Here is a 13,716-nt window from a genome sequence, read left to right on the forward strand (position 1 = left end):
AATACTTTTTGTTCTAATACAGATATTTTTATATGTACTAGTTTTTAATTTGAAAGAATAAATTATAATTAATTTAGTTATAATGAAAAGAAAGAACTTTTCAACGTGAAATTTACAATAGCAGAATAAAAATAACTAGAAAAAAATATATATGCTTATATATACATATTATTAGCTTACGAAATTTATATACAAATGTTTAGGTAAAATATAAAATCAAACATCAAAAATATTTTTATTGTGTCTTGTTAATTACTTTTTAAGGGATGGTTACTTACTTTTAAAAGCAATAATTAGTTCCAGATTTATTTTTCTAAATTTAATATCCTATTTTAATAAAATTAGTTAAAGGCCTTATTTAATAAATTTCACAATAAAAAGGTATAACAGGTATTATTTAAAAATAAAAAAAAAATATGTGTCAGAAGTGGGATTCGAACCCACGCCCACATAGTGGACCAGAAGGCTCAAACCTACATAGTAGGCAAGGTTACCCTTGAGTCTGGCGCCTTAGACCGCTCGGCCATCCTGACAGTTGCGGATTTGAGGTTTATATTATAACGTGAGTAAATCATTATTTGTTAATTTATTTATTTTATAAATGCATTTATAATAGCCTTCATAATATAGAAATGGACATTTATATGCGTATGCATGTAAATCTTTATATAATAAAAAAAAAGCGATCGATATAAAAACATAAAATTAGTGTAGGTACAGAAAATATCTCACTGGCATTAAACGTTGATTTTTAAATTGAAAAAAAAAACTAAGTTTGAGAAAAAAAAAAGAAGAAATTACTGACTTCTTAGGATTAAATTTATTCATTCATAAATAGTTTCTTTAATTAGTTCAGTTCAGAACAAAAAAAAAAAACTGAAACATGAAATACTTTCCTATTTTGCTTAATTAAGAAGTATATTAAACGAAACGAAGTAAATTTAACTACTATAGGCCATTTATTAAAAAAAAATTGATGATAATACTATTTAAAAACTTTAATAATTGATTTTAAATTATAAAAAATATATACTTATTCAAAAGGGCCTTTTCGAATTATAAAATTCTTTATATATGTATATATAGTTGACCGTAAAAATTGATGTATAGGAAGATGGTCAGGGTTGCGGTCAAAGGAGAAACAAAAATAGTTGTAAACTATTTTTGTTTCTCCTTTGACCGCAACCCTGACCATCTTCCTATACATAAAATTCTTTATTATTTCTGGGAACTCAATAACTTAAATCTTTGTGATTGATTAGACATATATTTATTTCTACTCTTTTTTTCATTTGAAGAAAAGATTTATAGGCGGTTTATACCGCTGCATGAAACTCAGTAACAGCAAAATAAAATTATTTATTAAAAATTAATCATATTATTGTTTATAACTTTTGCCTTCTCTGTTCTCTTGATTTTTTTTTTTCTCGAAAATAACTAAAAATAATAATCACTTGGACACAAGCCCACCTGTCTAAACAAAACTTAGGAAGTTTTTTACTCCTTTTTTTTTGAGAAAAGAAATAAAAAACAAATTTAGAAGTAGTCATCATTAATAAGCTAATTGTATTTCATTTCATAACGATCTGTATTTTATTTTATAAACTATTTGTTTCTTTTTTAGTTCATTTTTCATTAAAATATAAAACATATTTTATATGAAATAAGTAGCAAAGAAAGATGAGTTGTATGAAGGCGTATCCCGTCCACTATTTATTATACATATTATATTTAGGAAATTAAACTTTTCTTAGAAACAAAAAAAAATATCAAAGTCTGAGAAAGAGGTAGTTCTGCACATAGGGCTGATTGTTAATTATTACGTAGATAACGGGAACCTTTTTTAATCAGGTAATGTTTATAACTGAAACACGCTTGTCTTAATAATCAATTAATTAAAAGAGTGCATTGTAATCAAATATTTGTGTTAAGCCCTGAGAATACTGCTTTTTGAGCACGAATCTCTAGTTTCGTGTTGACTGTCTGCTGTCTACTCCACTAACACCTTGTAGGTCATGATATTTCATATTGCGACAATGCAATGGTATTAATAAGAGTGTCTAAGTATTTAGTAATAGTATCAACTATCTGCGCATTTGGAACAGTAAACTGCCAAAAAAAAAAGAAAAAAGACGCATGACAACCAACCGTAGTATGCTATGAATTACAACAATAACCTTACTTAATTATTATTATTTATTTTAATTAATTAATAATTATAAGCTTTTACAAATGCCCTTTGTCAAATATTTTACATTTCAGAAAAATATTTTCTCTTGATAACCTAAATATAAATAGTTTGTTTATCTAATAGTGGATAGTGTAGTTTTAATCTAAAATAAATGTTTAAAAAGTAATTAAATTTTTAAAAAAAGTTGATTTTGACTTATAATTGATGACCTGGGCAAAATAGCCTGTAAAACAATATTTATATTTTGATGTGAGATGTAAATTTATATTTAAGATTGTCCTTGAGGATGGCCGAAACGTTGGACTATTGATATAATATAGAGTGTGAGACTTAACAAGGACACCATTTGATTTATGTAAAAATAAATACCAGTCTCAAGAAATTAAATAAATTACATATAAACTAAATGGAGAATTTTTCGAACAAAGATAATTCTAGCAGAGTACGCTTATTAATTATAATTCATCACTTTTATGAATTATTTTTAGGTAAATGATTACAAAATATATTGAGAGCATCTCTGGGTCTCTTCATAAAATATTAGAAATAGCCTGGCTACTGCACCTTAAATTATAAGAAAAACCACATAATATTGAAAAATCTTTTAATGTTGTACGAGTTTACTCCAGTTTTCTGATTAGCAATGATTTAATGTTCACTTAAGGCTTAAAGGATTAAGCCATGTAACCTTTAAAGGGTTAATTAAAACTCTTGACCATACAAAGGACTCGTTTGTAAAACCAACACGGTTAACCGAAATAAAGCAAACAGAGAACGTGTATAGGCGGCTGGTTGAGGAATGGAAGAGCTGTGTAGCCATAACTCGGATCCACTCCCCATCAGCCGCATCTGCTCGCTCCGCTAATGTCATTGATGACAATTGATGCTCTCCCGCCGATACAAAATTCATTACAGACCCCTCTCGTGGGATTGCTTCCGGGATTTATGACGGAGCTCTGTATGGTCACTTTCGCACGATCGATCTTCTGATAAGGCAATTAGGAGGGTAATTCATAATGACCGGGGTTGGAGGGGTCGTGAAGAATCCGATTATGGGGCATGCAATGGGCGTGCTCAAGACCGAATATGAGAACCCCTCTGGGAATTCAGGGTTCCTCGTTCCTGGTTGGGCAAGATTAACTAACAAAATTATATCAATAAAGATTTCAAAAACTTAAGATCGATTGAGAAAGTCCAAAATAAAATTCCAGTTGTCATAAACAGCGATGATAAAAGTATGAGCCACTTAGTACTACGCTCTTAAGTACAATATGATTCAAAATATTGTATAAACTGATTTTTAGTGAAATCTAGTGAATAGTTATTATTTCCCCAGTAATTGAACATAAAAGAAGAAAAAATACATTAGTTATTAACATTGGAATAAGATAGTTGACCGTTTGAAGTAAATTGTAGAGTGGCGGTGAATAAAGGTATCATAATAGTAAAATAAAACTATTTATTATTATTCAATGTTTCGTCCCTCATTGCAGGGCTTCGTCAGGACTGTCAGACTGAAACAGAGTATTTAAGTCTCTTCCTGTTTTAAGCTAACATTGAAGGATTGCATTCTTTTGTGTTATGATCTCTTGTGAGATAAATATTTTTATTTTACTTTTTGAATACCTTTATTAACTACCACCCGGAGAATCTTCCAACAATTTAGTTATTAAGATCAATAAAATATCGATTATTCAGTAAAACCATGGTCGACATCCTACCGCAACAGCCGCAGGGAGGAGGTTGCTCTGGCCCGCTTGAGAATAGGTCATACTCTCCTCACGCACTCTCACCTGATCAGAAAACTGCCACCTCCAACGTGCAAATATTGTCAGTCCATTCTTACGATTAGACATATTTTCGAAGAGTGTACTCACTATTTGCCCACAATAAACAGGATAGGACTGACCCCAAATTTGTCCGAAACTCTCGCAGATGAAGAAGCTAAAATTTCACGAGTATTTGAATTTTTAAAAGCACATCGCCTTCTTTATAACTCCTCTTCGATTTTTATGTTTTTTATTTATTTTATTTTATTTTTTTAAAATTATTTTTCTATTTTTTATTTATTTATTTATTTTATTATTATTTATTCATTTATTTATTTATTTTTTAATTTTATCATCCCATAGGCGTTGATGACCAGAGGGTTTTACGCCTTTAAGCAAAAATCAACAACAACAACAATATCGATTATAAAAGATAATAAATAATTCTTGATAATGAATATGTTAATTTGGGATTATGATAAGGATAGCTTATGATGATAAAAATTTATGATAATTATTTCTTAATGTTGAACTAGAGATGTTGAATAAAAGATCCCGCAACAACTGCAAAGCATTTTCACTTTTTAAAAAGCATTAATATCTATGATTATATGCAATCTAATTGTAATTCCAGTGTGCATAAGTGGATTAATAATTCATATAATCGAGCTTTATTTATTGGTAAATATTACAATCTGGCACACCGTTGTGGGAAATAAGTAATAGTGATGAATGAACACAAACTTACTAAAATAAAATGAAATGAGAATTATAGTCTTTTAGTTGACAAAACTCCTATTTAAACAATTTTCAGAAAAGTACTTTTAACAAAGTATTAATATATTTTTAAGGAAAGAAACCCCTGATACTTTTTACTTATTTTATTTCAGTATTTGGGTGGTCTATCTATAAATTATTACATTAGAAGTATTTAAATTTTATCAACCTTTACATTTACTGTAAGATTTACGCAATTCATTTCTGTTTTTTTATTTTTTATCTCGGGAATAAGTCTTCTGATTTCAATTTATTTTATTTTGTTAATTTTACATCAGCTATTACTGCATGAAATTTCTTTAATCAATTTATAAATAAATCTTGGAACATTTTAAAGTATATCTATCAATATATAAATATTTTTAGAAAAATAAAACCGTCAATAAAATATAAAATATAATCCGTCACTTTGTAATTCCCTTAGCTCAAATAAGGTGATTTCACGCTGTGTGTGCAAGCAGCTCTTCTGAATGTTTTTATCACGGGGGACGAATTGTGAAATAAAAACAAATTATTTAATTGAACATCATTTGTTCCAAAAGTAGTCGGGATTAGGTTCTGAAGTGAAAAAATTAAAGATAAAATGAAATAAAATAAATTTTTAAAATTTTCTAGGAAGGATGAACCTTACGTTTGTTTTACAGAACGATTAACCTTGAAAAAATCATCCAACCCATCATCTAACATAAAATTTTATTTATACACACTTCTAGGATAATTTTTGTTTTAAACCAGTCTTGTTCTAACGGCCGCAACTTCCATACTGACAAATAAATAGTTGCAATTCAAGATCATTGCACACATGGTGTGCAGTCGATCTTTTACATTCGGAAATGCATTGCATACACGGTGTGCAATTGGTTTCGAATATAGTTTTGCCCTGAGCCGTACAGATAGGGTAATTAATCAGTAAAATAATAAACAAAATGTGAGTGAGAAATAAGAAAAAAGAAGGTAAAAGAAAAATTTCAATAATGTTAGTTTAATAAAGAAAGAGAAAATAATACTAACTAAAAAATAATTAACAAAAAAATGGTTGTTAGTCATATAATTATAATTATTTAAAACTATAATTAACTAAAAATAGAGTCTATAAAAAACTTTTCAGGTAGGAATTAAAATACACTGAAATTATTTTTAAAAAACTGTTAATAAATTACAGACAATTAACATATTCAGTAAATAATACAAAAAAAAAAAAATAGATACATAAAGCAACTAAAAATTTCCTAACGAACCAAAAGTAAATAGAGACTTTGAAAAACACTGAAATGTTTGCTACTAATAAATAAATAGACGGTAATTATTAAGGTATAAAAAAAAAAAATCGAAATGAATACAAATTAAATTCAATAAAATATTTATATGAACAGTTTTCTTGTTTTTAGGAGATTCGTAAAAAAATATGTGAACATCATCATTATTTGGATGGCCTAAATGCTTAAAACTGAAAAAATTAAAAAATTTTCTCCTCACGTCTTTGAAGAATGATATATATTTGTACTAATATTTTTTTCTAAATGATATGAAAGCTATTCTAATATTCCATTTATATAATTCAGTAAGATATTGTATTATTATTGTAAAATAATTACATGGTCTGATAAGCTAGTTTACTGACGGCCCTTGCTCGACTTAGGCCAAGATTGGATCAAAGGAATTAGCTCAAGTTATTGCCTTATACAATCTACGCTATTAACTTACAGAACTTAATTGTTTACAAGTTAATTATAACTATTATCTTAACTGCTCTATGCAGTTTGAGTATGAATTCATAATTGAATATAAATTGGATACGTTAAATGCTATACAAGTCAAAGTTTTTTCTCTGATTCTGCAGATTGTCAGTATTCTGAAACCTACCCTCCATAGTTGAAACATGGCTGTTTCAAAGTTTTTCTGACTCCGGCTTTTGTAGGAGAACGACGCGGGTTCATAAGTTCCTTGAAAAAAAAATATCGAATTTAGGGAGTGGTTCCAGTTCAGGAAAAAAATGAGTTTCTCCAGGAGAAGCTCGCGAAAAGAAACAGGTTAAAGTGAAAGTTATAAGCGACGTTGGATTTGCCTGAGTTTTCCATTGCGGGCTACGTGACCGGTATGTCTAAAATAAAAAGTTATAAATTATAACTTGCAACTAAGAAGTACGGTTCCAAGGTGAAGGGAATGCTTAAAAGCGGGCAAATTCTATCGGCCACCTGGCATTAATAATTTAACTTTTTTATTTTCTTCTGACTTTTAAATCCAAGAGCGTCTTACTCTACAGGGCTATTTTCTCCATTTCAATAACGAAAGGTTTATTGACATTTAAGAACATTTCCTAACAATGTTTTGTTTTATGTTTATCTATGAACAAATTCTATTATATTCATTTTCATGAATATCATGAAAACGAATATAATGGAATAACTAGAAAAATGAATATATGGAATGTCATATAATGTCTCATTCATTTTCATTTTATTCTTTTCCCTTTCCATCTTTTAATTAGTGCTTTCTTAAAAATTTCTTCTCTTTATCACTTACTATTACCGTTTTCATTTATTGTTCAAAAACTTTAATTTTTCTTATTTAATTTGTACGTTTCATTTTATACCCTGGTTATTTTCCACTTTTTTTTTTTTTTGTACTTATCTTAAGTGTTTGTATCTTTTTAAGCCCTGAGGAAGCCCTGCAACGTGGGGCGAAACGTTGGCTCAACTAAAAATAGTACAGCAATTTACTATGTGAGTTTAGTTTGACCACACCCGGACCAAATTGCATTATGATTTCCTTTTAATATATTCATAATCCCCCATATAGTTCATTCATATTCATAGTCCCATATAAACGCATTCATAACTTTCATTTAGGCAAAACTAGAGTTCTCTACTTTTAGATATGCTATCACTAATCATCAATGTAAGATTATGTTTATAAAGCTTGTGTATTTTGAATTATAACATTTTAATGGGAGAAAGTTAGAATTTGTTCCTCATGATTGGAATTAACAATACACGGCTTAACCATTACCTCAACAAGTAATAGTTGGATATTTTTACTTTTTGTCCTGATTATTTATTAAATTTTTAATAAAGTCCTCCAAATAATTGGTTTTTTTTTTGTTGTCTTGGTAGCGATCAATATTTTATAGTTTTATTAGAGTAAAGAATACTTAGTGAAAGTTATAAAATTATATTAATAATGATCTTTTAGATAGTTTATAATTTTCTTTATTGTATTTGTAATTGGCTTTATTAGCTTTCGTGTGATTATTGTTTTTAATACCTCTATAGTACTAATTTACTCATGTTTAGCATAAATATACCTATTAAGACAGTAAGTATTCTAAGACAGTTGATCGTTTACAATTACGCCCGATGTATAAATATAATTATATATTATATCACAGATATTACTTTGTGATTTTTTTTTTCATTTTACATCCATCCAGTACCACTGTTCCTTGTTCCATCAGATAAAATTGCTTCTTGAGTGGTTGCCAACTTGACGTTGACAGGAAGATTGGACTAACGTCTATCGCAACATACTCCTGATTCAGAAATCAGGCTATATCACTACAGATTATAGATATATTTAGATTAAATATCGAGAGAAAAACTTTTTATAAATAAACCAAGTTGCTTTGTTATCTCAATGGAGATTTCCCAAATCCTTCTTAAAAATTATTACTTCAGATACAAATTATTTTTTCATTTTTTTTTTATTCTGTGAAAATGGAAAGAAATTCTATACATTATTATCCAGAAAGGAAGCTAATTACCGGATTTTTTTAAACGATGATTAAACATTTTTTTTCACCTTTGCGTCAGTAAAGAAGGTTTATTAACTTCTCTCTTTTTTTTTAATTGTAGAGTAAAAAGCTCTCTAATTTAAAAAATAATAACTGACTGTCTACTTCTTAACTGAATTATTGGTGTTAATTATTAAAAAGGAGGAATAATTTATAAGAAAATTTCTCCATCAAAGATAAAATAATTGAAAATATTATTTAGCCTGATTCTAAAGCGACTCATTTAATATCGATGTTTATTCTGAAAATGAATATTTATGAATTTAATAAGATGTATTTCTTTTAAAATTTCTATTAAAGGTAAGGAATATATCACTGAAGTAGCAACCGTATACTAATTTTATAAACATACTAACAGTAGGAGTTATAAGATCATTGAAATGTATGTTTGATTATTACTTTCTCTTCAACAAAGTATTGTGATCTTGCAAAATTTTTATTTCGAGCTTCCTTAGAAATACACGTGTGTGTGTGTGTGTGTGAGAGCAGTCTAGTTCAAAAACTATGAAACTGAAAAGTTTAAGAAGGGTACGTATGTCAAAACGTAGCGTACAGTATGGGACAAAACTTTTTCAATACAATCGTCCGACTAGAATGTGCCACTTTATGGAATCAATTTTTCACACTTTTACGCCTAAAAATGTGAATTGTTTTTTTACTTTTAAAAAAGTCATCATTCAAGGAATTAGTATAATTTAAACTGTTTAGTAAGACGCCCCCTCACTTCTGAAAGGAAATTCATGATGCCATCTAGTGGCATGCAGTAAGAAGCCTGGGCAGCCATCTTGGTCCCCAAACAAAGGGGTTAGTACCAGAAAAGAAGCCATCGTGCCCTGTACCAATAAAGAAGCCATCGTGACCTGTACCGGAGAAGAAGAGTTCAGAACTCTTCAATAAGGTCTCTTCTCCTAATGATGAGAGAGTAAATCCTTCGACTCAGGCGAGAGAGGCGGCGGCGGCAGGAGGATGAGAAGAGAGAACCCTACTTCCATAATCACATGCACATTAGAACCAACCTTTAAGCTCCATATAATCCAACAAGTAAAATGTAATATTTCCATCAATTAATGTAATAAAACTAACCAACTAACATATATTGTAACTATTTTGCTCAAACCTTACAACAAATTGTGTCAGAAAACTTCAATGAGAATAGAGGTTATTTCATTTCAAAACCATTATATCAAGTTATTTAAATACAGTCCACTCCATCATTACCAGCAAATAATCAGTAATTCCTTAATTTAAACCAGCTTACCAGTATAATAATTAATTTGGGTAATATCCCCCAATTTTTACTCCGGGGAATACCAAAATTAAACATAAACTATGGATAAAAGTTTTAAAAAAATGAGTTTGACATCGGTTGGCTTTTAGATATTCAGAATATCTTAATCATAATTAAATTAAGTTAATCATTTAAAAATAATGATAATAAATATTTCAGTAGTATTCATTTATAAACTAGTATACAATTTTTATAAACATTCTATTTGTTTAATTATTACATAATCTACAGTATATCTGTTAAGTTAGGAAAACTTAAAAACAATAAACTCCCTGTTCCTTCTCGTATTTAACATCTTCATTGTGAAAAGGAAGTTTCGGAAAATTAAGGAATTACTTCAAGTTGAATTACGAGGAAAAATGAAAATAAGTGAGTTTAAAAGAGTGCGGATGAGTTCATTTTATTGAATCAATAATTGGTTTAAAAATTTACTTCTTTCCTTATTAAAACAAATCTGTATCGCCATGAAGGGACAAGGGTTCAGTACTTTGTAAGGAAGTACTGTTACTAGACCAACGTTTGTGCAAGTAGGTGATTTGGTCGACCGCCAGATTTTTACCCAATTAAGGATACTCAATTTACGAGGCTGAGGGTCTCAAGAACCCACAGGGTTGACTCACGGCTACAATGTAACAGAAAACAATTTTCTGCCCTGCTGGATTCAAGCCCGGATTCTTGGAGTTAGTATTATCCCGCCTTACCACGGTGCCGCCGCACACCCTTCATTCCTTATATAACTAAAAATAAATCTGAATAATAAGAGGACAGGTGAATTTACCTTTATGTCACGTGACGTCTCTTCAGTCCGCCCGATCTAACCAGAGGTTATGATTACCAAAAGTAATTATCAGTTGTGATAATACTATCACAATTTTCTTTATGTGTTTGCAAATTTATTTAGTGAAAATTGTATTTGTATGTCATTTAGTTTATGGTTTAATTCCGAGGGTCTATAAATTTTTTAATTGTAAGAAGCGTTGTATTAAATATTTTCGAGAAAAAAAAATTAAATGTACTTACTACATCCTTCGGATGAGAGATACTTCCTCACTTTTTTTATGAAGAAATTATTAAAAAAAAAAAAAAAGAAAAAAATATGATTTTGTATTCAAACAAAAGTTTATTAAAATTCATGAGTGATTCTCCGTCCAGTTTTCCAATACCCGCTCACTGTATTGTTTGACTTGCTGCATCCTTATTAGAAAGAGTATTTCCCTCCCGATATAAAGTTGGAAGAATATTGCCTCTTTTAAAGCTGAACCAGAGAACTCAGTTAATATATTTAGAGATCACTTGAAATTGCACCGTTTAATTATTTCACGTATGAGCTGATTCATATTAGAGTAATTTTAATGACACATTGAGTATAGGTCTTTTCGGACAAAAAGTTTAGAAAGTAATTGGCTGCAATGTGTTTAATTGTTAATAAAACAATATACCGATAAAATAAACATCCTAGACGCATTTATTCGTAAAATATTTCCTCTCAACCTTGTCCCTCTGCTTACATAAGGAAAACTGGATAATTCCATTGTTTTATCTTAACTACATTACTAAAACCAATGGAGGTTGCGTGTAACTCGATATATAAACGTAAAATATAAATATAAAAAAATATGGACATGAATTTTATTAGCATTAGATATCAGATATTGTAAGGCAACGATGAATGATGTTTATATAACTTAACTTTAATATTAATAGCTTAAGCTTAAATATCTAATCCTTTTCTATTCTAACTTTATAATTATTACTTCAGAAAAATAAAAACTAATAAAAAAAGATCTTCTAACCTAATAATATTCCTCTTAGCATATGTATGCTGTTACTGCCGTATTTTTATTTTTATACAGTCAATTATATAATTTAAGGTAGTTCTTTTTCTTTGAGACTATAATACATAATTCTCATATTTCTAATTCTAAGAGCAAACACTCAGTAAGAATGTCGTACTGATCAGGTTGAGAATAGGCCACAGGAGGCTCACTCATGTCTATCTTATCTCAAAAAACGCCCCTTAAATTAACAATTTGACAATTAGCCATATCTTCCAGGAATACCTATTTTTTAAGTCAAACAATAGGGTTAAGCCTTAAAATTTTTGAGGTGATGATAAAATTGTCGCAGTTCCCTGGCCAAAAAAGAATAATTGAAGAAATTGAATTGTTAGTAAATAATGAGACATTTATTATCGAAAATGAAATGAAATATTTTCGAATCATTTAAAGAGAATACTTTATGGATACGAAATCATTCTTCGATTTCGTATCTTATATTTAACACACTTTTCATTTACATAAACCTCAATATACAGCTAGTCCAACGAGTCACTAGTCAAATAATGGTCTACATAATTAAAGCGGATATCATATAAAAATTATATAAGGTATATCGTATTCGGAACTTTGTTTTTAAAATTATTGTTATTACTAATTGACAAGTTGTTGGAAACTGTATTCAGCTGAATGTTGAACAAGAAAAGGCGGTAAAGTTAGTGGATTTATTGTTGGAGTTGATGATTGGGCCTAAGAGTGGAATGTGAAAAGTACACGAGTATCTGATTGGATGTATGGAATAATGAGTCGTCTGCAGTTGATTTATCTGTGAGTGTTGATGTAAGATGTGCTGCATTGTGGCTTCGTGCATGTGCCTATCTTTTGAATGATACCTGAATTAGAGAAACGTTTAATTTTATTGGTATTTCAATTTTTAAAATCAAAAGGCTTACAATCACAAATATAACATCGAACAGACAAAATATAAATAATAAATACAAATTAAAAAATAGCAGATAAATGTTATCCAAAATAAATAAAAAATAATAGGGTTGATTACCAGTGTTGTTTTACGTTATTAACCAATAACAAACAAACAAGTTAATAAAAGTTACAAAATTCTTGTTTGAATAAATAAGTAGATTCCAGCAAACAAAGACTTTTGGTCAAAATCGCTAGCAACTAGTCGACGTTTCTGTAATTCAGGTATCATTCAAAAGAATGCACGAAGACAAAATGCAGCACATCTTACATCAACAGTTCAAAAAGATAAATCTACTACAGACCTCTCATTATACCAAGACACCCAATCAGGTATACGTACTGGTGTACTTTTCACATTTCACACATAGGCCCAATCCTCAACTCCGACAATAAATATATTAACTTTACCGCCTTTTCTTGTTCAACGTACAACTGAATACAGTTCCTCCAGTAACTTGCCAATTAATACATAATAATAATTTTAAAAACAAATATATTCTCAATCAGGATTTGCTAACCCGTGTCGCAATTCTACCGTTTCGAAACTCTTCGAATACGATATACCTTATATCATTTCTATATGATATCCTCTTTAATTATGTAGAGCATTATTTGATTAATGACTGGTAGGACTGGCTGTATATTGAGGTTTAAGTAAATGAAAAGTGTGTTATATGTAAGATACGAAAGAATGATTTTATATTCATTAAGTAAAATGATGATTTAAAAAATTTAAATGATCTGAAAATGTTGCATTTCGTTTTTATAATAAATATCTCATTATTTATTAACAATTCAATTTCTCCAATTATTCTTTTTTGGCAAGGCAACTGCGACAATTAGCGAAAAAAATAAGTTAAGGGGAATGGAATTCATTATAAAAAAAGAGAGGGGGGTATAAACTGAGCTGAACTTATAAAGCAGCGACAAGAAAAAACCATCTGGAAGGAATCTGAAAAATAAAATTGAAAAAAAAAACTTAAGGGAGGGGGAAGGAGAAAGTTTGCCACAAAGAACTGAATAATGCATTAACAGTAGCACGAGAATAATTTAGAATAATGTAGAATAGCCAAAATAATTCCTTTCCAAGTCCTACCGTTCGGTGACGATCAGTGTGGAAAGTGGGCATTTATATGTAGGAA

At 29.2% G+C, this 13,716-nt stretch overlaps 1 non-coding gene across 1 annotated transcript; it reads right to left on the reverse strand.

Annotated features, from left to right (window-relative positions):
- Window positions 1-419: 419 nt before the first annotated feature.
- TRNAL-CAA (transfer RNA leucine (anticodon CAA)) lies at window positions 420-533 on the reverse strand. Its single transcript has 2 exons — window positions 496-533; window positions 420-464 (listed from the first exon to the last, which is right to left on the reverse strand). It is a non-coding gene; the product is annotated as a tRNA-Leu (tRNA).
- Between the last annotated feature and the right edge of the window lie 13,183 nt (window positions 534-13,716).

The sequence above is a fragment of the Halyomorpha halys genome, unplaced genomic scaffold (genome assembly GCF_000696795.3).
Source record: "Halyomorpha halys isolate HHAL.00 unplaced genomic scaffold, Hhal_1.1 Scaffold923.1, whole genome shotgun sequence".
Lineage (NCBI taxonomy): Eukaryota > Metazoa > Arthropoda > Insecta > Hemiptera > Pentatomidae > Halyomorpha > Halyomorpha halys.